This window comes from Myotis daubentonii, chromosome 2 (assembly GCF_963259705.1).
Source record: "Myotis daubentonii chromosome 2, mMyoDau2.1, whole genome shotgun sequence".
NCBI lineage: Eukaryota > Metazoa > Chordata > Mammalia > Chiroptera > Vespertilionidae > Myotis > Myotis daubentonii.
Window position 1 is genome coordinate 37440270 of NC_081841.1, and position 13379 is coordinate 37453648.

Consider the following 13379-nt stretch of genomic DNA (forward strand, 5'->3'; position numbering starts at 1 on the left):
AAAAGCAGAGGGAGTGTGTTATAGTGAATAAACAAACCTGTCAGGCAGGCTTGGCTTTGAATCCTGCTTGCCATTTGGTCAAATTCCTCTCCCTTATGTTTGTATCCTCATCTAAACAAGTGAATATATTTATATACTTATTTTTGAGAATTATGGTGGTGACAAATTAGATAATGGATTTATGTGTTAATGCCTGGCTCATAGCAAATGCTTGGTAAATATTATCTTTTACTATTATAATAAATCTGTTTAATAATACTTAATATTGGATTAGGTGGGACAAAATGAACATGTAGATATATTAGTGGAAATACCCAGAAACTCATCTGAAGTTTCCAGCAGAAAGTGATAGGAGACACATAATAATATAAACGTGATTGTACTCAGTTTAAAAAGCATTTATTGTATACCTTTCTTCTAACCACTAGACACTGTGCTAGACTACTGGATATCCAAATACAAATGAGAAGTAGATTGCTGTATATAGAAATGAAAAGTGGTCTTTGACTTGGTGGTCTAGTAGACGGGTAAACATATATGTGTGAGAAAGCATAATATTTCCTGTAATAGAAATCTGTTTGCTATGTACACAAAATAGGAGGTGGGAAGGAAAAGGGGTATAAAAGAGGTGACATTTGTGTTCAACATTGAAACTGCTCACTAACCACTTGAGCCTGCCACTGGAGGATTATAGGATTTCTTTTTGACATATGCCAGTACATAGCAGAGATTATTACTGGTTTGGCCAGATTTGTTCTATGTAAAGATGAGAAAATACTGTTCCCCAAAATGTTAAAGAATGCCTGGTATACAATTAATGTGAATATTCCAGAGACTTACTAGTATGTTCAAAGTTCCCAGGTAACTTGTCTTTCTTTCTCAATAGACTTGAAACTCCAGAAAGCAGAGATCTTGAGTGGATACTGTTCACTCTGGGATTGCCACAACCTGGCTCAGGGCTGGCATATAGTATGTACTCAATAAAAAAATGGTTCAAGGAATGTTCTCCAGATCCCTCCCATGTCAAAATGGAAGAATCTTTCACAAGTGGCCTGCTAGTTGACTGTTTCTGACAGCTACTGACAATCTGAAATAGACCATAAATCTATATAACCATGCTTTCTTTCAAATACAAGTCTTATCAGTTATGTCATTCTCTTTCTCCTGGAGAAACTATTTGCCTGGAGGTTTAGAAAAAAACGCGTAGCTTAGCAGCTGAAAATACACAGTCTCTGAAACAGAGATGGCATGTATGAATTGCTGTGTTCTGGAGTTGAGGACAAGAAGTAATTATAGAGCAGATTGCTTTGAAGTCACATAGTATTGGTCTGAAGAGGCTCTTGGCTGCCTTAGGTGCATCCCCTAAGTTGAGAGTTCAGATATTCAGAGATGTGATGGCGCGGCTGTCCAGTCAACTGTTTCTTGAGCACGTAACTACGTGTCACCCACTTAGCTCAGTTGCAATTTTTATTGAGCTCTGCTTGCCGGTAGTGAAAAGATTAGGCCTGACTCTTCCCAAGGACAATCCCATATGGGCGCGGGCGTCATTCTGGGGATGATTTTATTTGCATGGATTAGGCATAGAAACAGGGCCTGCCACTTAGGCAGTTAACTAACAGGAAGCAGCTCCTGAATCACCCCCTTTTAGACAGCAACCCCCTGCGGACCACTGAAGCCACGAGTGCCTGGGCTGAGAGCAGGGTACCCGGTACCTGGTGCTCAGCCTCAGCCGGGGCCACGTGACTCTCATGCTTGCGTGGAGTGACGCGCGCAGCGTTGGGCGGGCCTTGGAGGAAATCAACTTCCGGGGGCAGAGGTGTTCCAAGCCGGGTGGTGTGTGGGCTCCCCCAACGTGTGTGGCTGGGGCCGAGGTCACACCGACGGGTCCGGGGTCGTCCCCCGGGTGTGCACGTGCGCGTCTGTGTGCTGGGGGGTGGCTCACCTCACGGCGTGCTGAGCGGCGCGGCGGCGGCGGCGAGCGGGAGCGGGAGCGGGAGCAGGTAAATGGACGCTCGCCTTCTGGGTCTGGGTCCGGGAACCCGGGCCGCGTGAGGCGGCGGTGCGCCCGGAGGCGGCCTGGGCGCGGGCAGGGAACGCCCCACCCGGCCGGGTGCTCGCCGGGCTGCCGCCGCCTCCCGCCCCGGCCTCGCCCCCGGAGGTGGAGGTGACCGGGGGGCGTGCCCGCTGGGCTGGCAGCCGCCCCGCCCCCTCCCCGCGCAGGGAGCGCCACCTGCGCTGGCCGTCGCTGGCGGGTCCTGGCCCCTGCGCACTCCCGAGGCCGACGCTTTCGACAGTCTAAGCACACGTACACGTGATGATGGTGTCACGGAAACTCCCACCGAACGGGGCTGGTCCTGGTCGAGTTTCCACCGGGCGCTCCTGGCGTCTGTTTCCCCTTCGACTTGGCCAAGTCCACGGGGCCAAAGGTCGGCTCCGTCCTGCAGCCACGTGTTGCAATGAAAGCGGCACTTTTCGGGGTTCAGGCAGGAGGCAGTACGTTGCCAAGTGGCGAGGCATCCTCCATTCCCATGCGTGCGCCCCCTTTCCCCACAGTAAAGATGATGCTTCTGGCTGCCCCTGTTTTGCACTGCGGAGGAGAACTCGGGACATAGAGTCTATTTTGGGCTTCACTTGAAGGAGTGGCAGCTCTATTAAAAGCTCACGGAGTGTCTTTTTGGTGGGATGATGATGATGTTGCTGCTGCTGTAGCTACTCTCACTTGCTCCCTGGCGAGCGCTGGGGCAGAGCCTGATTTCCTGGAGGGTAAAGTGCTGGCTGCAGCTGCAGGTGACTCAGCGGCCCCTTGAGAATTCCCACTCTTTTCCTTCCCTCCCTGTCTGAACCGGGCAGACATTTATGCCACCTTCCTTTTTAAATAGCAGAGAGGTAGTCGGATGGTGGCTTTTGGAAATAGTTTGCATGTTCCGTGATGGAGTGATTGGGGGTGAGCTGACATTTTATCTTGTCACTGGGATGGACTGACATTTCACCCAACAATGTAAGGCCAAATACTCAGGATATGTAGTTCACTGGGGTGACAGGGGCTGACAATAAATTATCTTTGTTCTGTGCCATAGGAGAGCTCCGCACTTCTAACCATCCCATTTGCCCTCTGCTGCAGTTTCTGTTGCAGTGAGGGTTAGGGTTAGGGCTTTACTGTACCTGTTAGGTAAATGGGAGATTGGGGGGGGGGGGGGGGGACAGCGGGCGGGGAGAGGGCTGTGATGCCAGGGAGAGTGTACCTGTGTGGCTAGTCAGTAAATTGTGTGGTAGAAAATTACCCTGATTTACAAAGTTTGGTATCCTCCGGGCAGGCTAGGAGGTAGTTCTGTGGGCAGGGATATCTTATTGTGAACTGGTTACTTAGCAAAACCAAATGGAATAATCATAAAAAAAAACCAAAAGTGATGAAAGTTACAAGTTATCTCTTAACATTTATTAAATAAAAAATGTATCTCATTGAATTGATCAGTTCAAAACCTGAGAGTTTTTTTGTTTTCTTTAATCATTTTAATATACTTAATGCCAGGCAAAAAGAAAGTGCAGAGAGTCATCACAGAGGGAACAGCACCTTTGTTGGGGGCGGGGCGGGACAGTAAAAAAAAGAAGAAAGCTGGTTACAGATTTATTTAGCTGGTTGTAGCTTAAATGGACAAATAGGAATTTGCCTGATAGACATTTTATCTTGTACCTCTAGCTGTAGATGTAAGATTTGTGTATAGGATTGTTATGAATAAAAAAAGCTATTTGAAGGTTTATTGTCTTTTGATAGCAGAGGTTGGGGTGGGAGTGCATTGGGGTGGACAAGACCTTTTCCAATAGTAAATTGGGAGGGGAGTGTTTAGGTAAGTTGTTTCCAAAATATAGCTCACAATCACAATGCTCAACCTGTTCCTTGTGACTTTTGGCTTCTTGAAAGCTCATCAAATTTTGTCATTTTACTGTCTCAATAATGAGAACTTTAAAAAGGCACTTCTCTTTACATTACCTCTTTGTATCAATATCTGTTTTCCACACTCAAATGAACATTCAATCTTTATGCGTAACTCTGATAATATTTTTTTAATTGATTCTTTGAAATGTGGCTTTTCTGTTAGTGTATGCAATTTTCTCCAGATTTTTAAAGATTGCCTCCTTGTTTCATTTGATGTTCTTGGAATTTGTCTCCCAGGCAATTTATTGTGATAGATTTTGGAGAAAAATGCGATAGTCAGTATCATTGACTTTTTTTGGCATCATGTTAAGGTAGAATCCTAGAATTTCAGAAAGTCAGAGTTCCTTAGACTTTATATAGTTTATTTTACAGATTTAGAGTCTGGAATAGTTAAATGACTTCTTTACCATTAAGCAAAATTTTATCGTTAAGCAAATTAATGAATCAATATGAGACAATATCAGTTATTGCTAAAATGTTTACCCAGGTTTATGTCCTTTTATATTTGTAATTTTAAGTTAGTGTAGACCAGTGATGGTGAACCTATGACACGTGTGTCAGAGGTGACATGTGAACTCATTTTTTTGGTTGATTTTTCTTTGTTAAATGGCATTTAAATATATAAAATAAATATCAAAAATATAAGTCTTTGTTTTACTATGGTTGCAAATATCAAAAAATTTCTATATGTGACACGGCACCAGAGTTAAGTTAGGGTTCTGTGCCATAGGAGAGCTCCAAGCTGACACGCCGAGCTCAAAAGGTTTGCCATCACTGGTGTAGACCCTTCTTGACCTGTACCCTCTCCCTTTCCTGTCATATCCCTAATAAATGTACAAAGAGTCTTGTTGGCTATATGCCATAGAATCCTACTTAAAGAATTATGGATACATTTACTGGATACAATAGCAGAGGACATAACAGTTGTTTTTTTTTAAATTTTGAAATGAGAAGAATTTTTTAAATTACAGGTTTAGTAGATGAAGATCAGTGATAGTGTTAGCTGTTTTAAAATGTAACATGTTATAATCCTAGTAAAACTGTTTTCCTTAGACAGGTATGCCCACTTTAGTATTAACATAGTACAGTCCAACACACAATAGTTAAGTAGACTGACTATATGAATGAAATAACTACTCTCTTATAAAGTGTGAAATCACTTTTTCCTGCTGTTGAGAGAAGATTGACTTTTTAGCCCCTTTGCCAGCCTTCCAAACATAGACCATGTGCATCTCTTACCAAAAGTAGGCCTAGATAATGGAGAGGCCAACCAAATTGCCTTTTATGTTGTGTCCAATCTTGTGGTAAAAGAAGATCTACATGATCATTTCAAGATGCTTTGGTTTTATGGGAATTCAGAACTTTTGCAATTGAACTAAAGATAGGGCTGCAGTATTATGCAAGATCCCTTAATCTATGAATATGCTTCGGTGATAGACAGAGGCTTACCTGAATATTACTAAAAAATTACATGCTTAGACATCAGTAAAATATTGTGATTAAAGATGAGTTTAAATTTCATCATTTAAATTAAATTACGAATTTGATAAAGACAGCTTATAAAGAGTTTATACTTTTTATTTATAGTTTGCCTAAATTGGGTATGAAAAATGGAAAATAAGCTTGCAAAAGCTGAATGGCATTAAATGGGCCACCCTGAATCGGAAGACAAGTTGAAATGAATACTTGTGTTCTATTCTGCTGAATGGGAAAACTGTTTAATAACTGGGTTTCATGAGGCATTAGTTAATTTAAGTTTCTTCTCTTGTCTGTTATGAGAAGAGACATTTTATTAACTTCTTTTTAGGAACAGTTTTGCTTAAAGTGAATGGTTTTTTAAATGTCACTTGCTTATTTAGTATATGTGATTTGTTTCAGTTACCATGTTAAGTATAGTTGTATAGTACCTTTGGTTGCAAGAACCTTTTTTTTTTTTAGGAGATGTTATCTTCATTGGCATACTGAGTTGATTTTCTGTATATCCAAAGCTGGGTGTTATTGCTCTTGCTTCTTTTGTTATCAATAGGAGAAAAAAAATAATGCCACAAGATTATTATTCTCAGATTCTCAGTGTCACAATAATGAACATAAAAGGTGACTCCCATATGATTGATTAGAAGTGTTGTGATCACTCAGAGTCTGCTCAGATTGCAAAATGTTTTATTGTATAATTCCAGTATATATAAGTAGAAAATCTTTTGAACAAAGTGAAATAACATATAAATAAAAATTTTGGATGGTTATTTTTCTTCTCACGTAGAAGGGCCATGGATATTATCATAGTTACTTTCATCTGAGCAAAATAATTAAGCACATAGTTCACAGTGGTGAATTGGTAATCATAAGGCTGGATCTGATTCTTTAATTAGCATATACTTTGTTTCTCACTTTAAGAAACATACCAGAGTACATTTGTTGAAGTTGTGTGTGTGTACATACTTCGGGAAGTACACATTGGGAAGTAAACTTTGGGAAGGTTTTGGCAAATATTTCTTCAAATATTTTTGAAATATTCTTTTTATCCTCTTCCCTCTCTCTTCTTCTGGGACTCCCATAGTGCATATGGGAGGAACATGATTGGAAAATTGGTGACAAGGACAGCTGAGTAAGAGGTATGCAGGCAGACCTCTCTGAATGGGACAAAAAGTGAAGATATTGGTGTTGCATGTGAATGCTCATCAAAGTAAGAGTTCTTAATTCCAAAGGGAGTAGTGCTTCCACAGGGTAACTGCATCAGAGTAGTATTTTAATAATCAAGTAGAGAGGATGACTGGGTATCAGACAGACTCTTTCCCCAGCCATACCTGTCAATGCCCAGTGGGCTCATGAAAAAAGTGGCCATGCTGTCAGGCATGGAGATTACAGAAACACTCAGCAACACAGACTTCAGCTCATCAAAACCTGCCTGGCTGTGCCCACTGCTGAATGCCTAATCTGCCAGCAGCAGTGACTAACACTAAATCCCTGAATGGCACCATTCCCTCAGGTCATCAGCCAGCTACCTGGAGGCAGGTTGATTACATTGGACTGATACCATCATGGAAGAGTTGCAGCTATTTGTTCTTACTGAAGTAGACACATATTTTGGATATGAATTTGCCTTCCTCACATGCAGTGCTTCTGCCAAAACTACCATCTGTGAGCTCACAGTATGCCGTACCCACTGCCATTCTATTCCTTCCACACAGCATTGCTTCTGATCAAGGAACTCACTTCACAGCGAAAGAAATGAGCAGTGGGGTCATACTCATGGAATGTACTAGTCTTATCATGTTTCCTACCATCCTGAAGCAGCTGGTGTGATAGAATGGTGGAATGGTCTTTTGAAGATTAAGTTACAGTGCCAGTGAGGTGTCAGTACCTTGCAGGACTGGGACAAGGTTCTCCAGAAGGTTGTATATGCTCTTAATTTGTATTCAATATATGGTGCTGTTTCTCTTATAGGCAAGATTCACAGGCCTAGGAATCAAGGAGTAGAAATGGAAACAGCACCATTCACTATTACCTCTAGTGACTCGCTAGCAAAACTTTTGGTTCCTGTTTCCATGACCTTATGCTCTGCTAAGCTAGAGGTCTTAATTCCAAAGGGAGTAATGCTTCCATAGGAGACACAACAATAATTCCATTTGTTGGCAGTTAAGACAGCTGTCCATCAGTTTTGGACTTCTCATGTCTCTGAATCAACATGCAAAGACAGGAATTACTATGTTGGCTGGGGTGATTGATCCTCACTACCAAGGGGATATTGGACTGCTATTCCACAATGGAGATAAGGAAGAGTTTGTCTGAAATACAGGAGATCCCATAGGGCATCTCTTAGTAATACTGTGCCCTTTGATTAATGTCAGTGGAAAACTGCAACACTATTCAAGGAGATTACTGATAACCCAGATCCTTCAGGAATGAAGTTTGGGTCACCTCACCAGGTAAAGAATCATAACCATCTGAAGCACTTGTTGAAGAATGAAGGAATACAAAATGGGTAATGGGAGAAGGTAGCTATAAATACCAGCTTTAACCGTGTTACCTGTTATAGGAATAAGGACTCTATTGTCATGAGTATTACCTCATTTCGTTATAAATATATTTTTGTGTTTGTGTGTGTATATAAACACACACATATATATGCATATATAACATGTATATATATGGCTATATACATATGTAAAATGATACTTTTCTCTCATGCCCTTACCATGTAAAAAACATATTAAGTGTATATCATGCACTTAGTTTTAAATATTAGTAAATTTACATGATAGTATGTAAATTCTGGGATATCAAAGAGAAGAATAAACATTCAAGGACTTTACCTCCTCTTCTGGGGAAGGGGTTAGTAAGTTTGCAGTTGTACACAGGATGGTTGTATCATGTTAAGCAGAATTATGATCTCCTAATTGTTCTCATTTGGAGATTAAGTATGGTTTAAGAAGATGAATATGGGTGCCCAGTTGATGAGGGTTGAACTTGTGTTGATTAAATTTATGTGTCACCTTGACTGGGCCATGAGGTGCCCATATATTTGATCAAACTGCATTCTGAGTGTGTCTGTGAGGTTGTTTCCTGATTAAAGTTTAAATTAGTGAATTGCGTAAAACATATTGCTCTCTCTAATGTGTTCCTCATCCAATCAATTGAAGATCTGAATAGAACAAAAAAGCTGAGTAAGAGGGAACTTCTGCCTAATGGCCTGAGCCAGGGCATTGCTCTTCTGTGTTTGGACTGGGACTTATACCACCAGCTTTTCTGGTTCTCAGGCTCTCAGATGCAACCTGACACTACCGCATCTATTCTCCTTAGTTTCTAGCTTGCTCACTGCAGGTCTTAGGACTTCTCAGCCTTAAAAAAGTATATGGTCGTCTTAACATTGGTTTAATTCCTGACAGTATCCTAAAGGCAACTTGTAAAGAAATTACTATAGAGAAGGGGGATACAGAATAAAATGCTTAAGATGCTGAGTCCTAGGATAAGTGGGATTTATAGTAAAAATGCTTAGAAATCAAGGCTAAGGCCACAGAATTAGATTAGTCAAAGATGCACTCAAACAGCAATCTATATTACAAAGTATATTGACATATAACATCAGTTTATAATGATTAATGATAAATATAAGCTTTTGGCTTAAATGTATTCGATAAGACTTAGGTACTGTATAGCTGTTGTTCTTTAACCTTTTATTTTTGCCACAGTCTCATTTTAGATTATGTTCCCATTATCCCTGTTGAAAGCTAAGATGCTAATGAATATGAAAAATGAAATCCTATCTGCGTAGATACCACTTAAATAAGGTATTGCTTAAATAAAAAAAGAGTGGAGAAACCCATGACAGCATAACTCAGTACTTAGTTTGTTTTAATTTTTCAAAAAGTAAACTGAAGGAGTAATCATGAAGCCTGTAGGATTTCCCCTTTCATAAAACATTTGTAGGGAAAAAGAATGATTGGATATTTTCAGCATTTAAAGCTGGTTAATTACCACACATTCTTTCCATTGTGATTGTGTAGCAATGCTGAGGTCTGGAATCATGGGAATAATTTCTGAGCTTTTTTTCCCCCCTCTCAACTCTCAGTAGACTTTTTACTCTGTGTCTCTGATGTTGTATTATATAGCAATTCTTTATTGGTTCTCAGGCCTAGAAAATATAGAGTAATTGTCTAAGCAGAGCAAAACCTCCTTCCTCTTATAATCCAGTTACTTTAACATGTCTTCAATAATTGAAGGAAAATATATGTTGTATCTCAAAAATAGCACAGAACTAAGTTATTCTAGTTAAGAAAGCTGTGCCATTTTTTTTTTTGGAAGCTTATGTGTAATGAGTTGTAGCTAATTTTCAACTTTTTAGGAGAAGGCAACCACAACAATTAAACAAAACACCACTAATGGGTTATAAATGTGGAGAAGATGGGGCATATGTTTTTGTGTGTATGAACTACAGCATTCTTTTATGTAGTTAAATATTCTTATCTACTCTTAAAATGGGCAGTTGGTCAGAGCGATGCTATTATAATTCTTGTTTATGTATGAAACTGAAACAAATTTATTGATGACTTCTGTTGTGTATGCGAATGTTGAGAGAGTAAGTCTTTGTAAAGGATGTAAATAGAATGCTACTTGAATTTTAAAAGATTCGTTTTGGCCTTTCAGAATATCATGAAGCTAACATAAATATTGGAGTCTATTGTAATGATAGTGAAGGAACCAACACTTAGGAGAATTACACTTTTGTTCATATTACTACCATTGCTTCAGGTTATCCAAGTGCATATTCCTTTCTCTCATGATAAGAAAATTATGGCCCGGATTAAGTTCTGAATATATTACCAAGGAACATGCAAAAATGATGTAGATGGTAGTATTGTGATAGTGACAACAGGTTTTAGCACAGAATAGGACACATACTTGAATATATGTATACTAGTAAAAGCCTAAGCGACCATTAGGACTGGTCGACCGGTCGCTATGATGCGCACTGACTACCAGGGGGCAGATGCTCAATGCAGGAGCTGCTCCTTGGTCGTCAGTGTGGTCCTACAGCCAACCTCCCATGGCTGGCCAACCTCCCGTAGCCGGCCAACCTCCTGCCACCGCGCCCTACCCCCCCCCCCCCCGCCCCCCCAGCCCCCTGCCCATGGGCCCCGATTGGGAGAGGGTGAGATGGATCGCCAGCCAAGGCAAGGAACCCCACCTATGCACGAATTTGTGCACCGGGCCTCTAGTATCCTATCTAATAAAAAAGAAAAATGGTAATTGGCGTACGACGATACCCTTTTCATTGGCTAATCAGGGCTATATGCAAATTAACTGCCAACTATGATTGGCAGTTAACTGCCAACTATGATTGGCAGTTAACTGCCAACTAAGATTGGCAGTTAACTGCCAACAAGATGGCGGTTAATTTGCATATGTAGGCACAATGCAGGGAGGCGAAAGGGAAAGCAGGAAGCAGCCCCCTGCCACTGACAGTGATCGGAAACCCAGGGGGGAGCTAAGAGCTGGGGGGCAGGGCAAAGGCCTTTGCCCTGCCCCCCAGCCCTGATCGGAGAATCAGGTGCCTTTGCCGCCCTGGCCAGTGATAGCAGGAAGTAGGGGTGGAGCCAGCGATGGGAGCTGGGCACGGTCGAAGCTGGCAGTCCCGGGAGCTAGGGGTCCCTTGCCTGGGCCTAAAGCGAAGCCCACGGTCGTGGGGCCGCTGCAGCTGCAGGTCCCCGCTGCCCGGGCCGGACGCCTCAGCCAGAGGCGTCAGGCCTGGGCAAGGGGCCGATCCTGCGATTGGAGGGTGATGGGGGTCCCCTGCCCAGGCCTGACACCTCTGCCGGAGGCCTCAGGCCTGGTCAAGGGGCCGATCTGGTGATTGGTGATCGGAGGGTGATGAGGGTCAACTCCTCTGGCCGAGGCGTCAGGCCTGGGCGGGGAGCGGAGCCGGGGATTGGGGGGATATGATGGTCCCCTTGCCCAGGCCTGAAGCCTGGGTCAGAGGCGTCAGGCTTGGGCGGGGGGTGGAGCAAGCGATCAGAGGGAGATGGGGGTCCCATGCCCAGGCATGATTACTGGGCCAGAGGCCTCAGGCCTGGGCGGGGGCCAGAGCCAGTGATCGGGGGGAGATGGGGGTCCCCTGTCCAAGCCTGACACCTCTGGCGGAGGCGTCAGGGCTGGGCAAGGGGCCGATCAGGCGATCGGAGGGTGATGGGGGTCAATGCCTGAGGGCTCCCAGTATGTGAGAGGGGGCAGGCTGGGCTGAGGGACACTCCCCTCCCCACACACACACCCAGTGCACGAATTTCGTGCACCGGGCCCCTAGTGTATATATAAAAACACATCCATTTTTCCATAGGTATATATTTCAAATTAAATTGCCTAGGAATATTGAAGTCCTCAATTCATTGCATACTTTTGATATCTTAGTGCAGAAGTATTTTGCACATCAACTGAGTTTGTGCATATTTGAATTGTATGTAGCTCTCAAAAGCTTTTTAGGAAATTTTCTGAAATAACAATTTTGAACTGACTACATAATCATATTTATAGTTACAGGTATGTCTCTTGTAACTTTTTTCCCTTGTATTTGTGAAGTTGAAGACAGTCAATCAATATAAGTGTTTATTAATGAACTGTTGTTCTATGTAAAAAAAAGAATGGCACACTAGCCGGTTTTGCTCAATGGATAGAACACTGGCCTGTGGACTGAAGGGTCCCGGGTTGGATTCCAGTCAAGGGCACATGCCTGGGTTGTCGGCTTAATCCCCAGTAGGGGGTGTTGCAGGAGGCAGCGGATCAATGATTCTGTCTCATGTTGATGTTTCTATCTCTTTTGCCCTCTTCCTGTCTCTCTTAAATCAATAAAAAAAATAAAATAAAATAAAGAAAGATAGAAAAAAAATGGCAAACTTTTCAGAATGGCTAGAAGAGACAGAATATGAGGTGGAAATGTAAGTTTGAGCCTGATTATTAAGGGACTTTAGGAACTCTAGGGATAGATTACCAATAGCATAGTGAGAAGTTAAGCATGGGCATGCTGAAGTCAATCCTGGACAGGCTGGGTTAATGCCCTTTTTGTTCAAAACAATATGTAATTATTCTGTTGTGTAAAAATCTGAAAATATAAGGCTGTTGGGAAGGGGACAAAGGCATGACAGAAACTTCTTTTTTTTTCTTTTTTTTAAAATATATTTTATTGATTTTTTACAGAGAGGAAGGGAGAGAGATAGAGAGTTAGAAACATCGATGAGAGGGAAACATCGATCAGCTGCCTCCTGCACATCTCCCACTGCAGATGTGTCCTCAATCAAGGTACATGCCCTCAACCGGAATCGAACCTGGGACCTTTCAGTCCACAGGCCGACGCTCTATCCACTGAGCCAAACCGGTTTCGGCATGACAGAAACTTCTTAAGTAAGACAAATATTTACTATGCAGAAAGATGATTATAATTTGGATGTGCTGCTAACTTCCCCCAGTTTAGACAGCCTAAACCTACTGTAGAGAGCTTTAAAGCCTGGTACAGTTATATCCCCTATTTCACTTGTCATCTAAGGCTATCTTGTTGTTTTCCTATTACTTCCTTCCCCTCCTATTCCAGGGTCCTTGGTTTTCTAATTTGGTGAATTTATGCTCTGTTCTTACTTCTTTCTTCTTATGTTTGATCTTTTGGACACCCTGTTTTAAAATTAGCTGCATTATACATCTTGAGGCACTTTACATACTGCTTATCTTTTCCCTCTAATTCTCAACCTCTCTCCCTTTTGATTTTGGTAGCAACTGTCATTCTTTTTTTTATTTATTTTTTATTTTTTTTATTTATTGCTTAAAGTATTACAAAGGGTATTACATATGTGTCCATTTTTCCCCCCGGCAACTGTCATTCTGACTAAGAATCTTTCCTCTGGCCTTACTTTCAAACAGTGCCCATCATCTGGACTGTTTGCCTTAATGTGCTTTCTATTCCTAT

The 13379-nt window shown here is 42.0% G+C and overlaps 1 protein-coding gene across 1 annotated transcript in view; it reads left to right on the forward strand.

Moving 5' to 3' along the window:
• The first annotated feature begins 1786 nt into the window (after positions 1-1786).
• The window catches only part of CCDC91 (coiled-coil domain containing 91), a 286701-nt gene continuing 275108 nt past the window's right edge, over positions 1787-13379 (forward strand). Inside the window, exon 1 of the mRNA XM_059682459.1 lies at positions 1787-2000. The gene's annotated coding sequence lies outside the window, so the exon portion shown is untranslated. The remainder of the gene's footprint in view (positions 2001-13379) is intronic.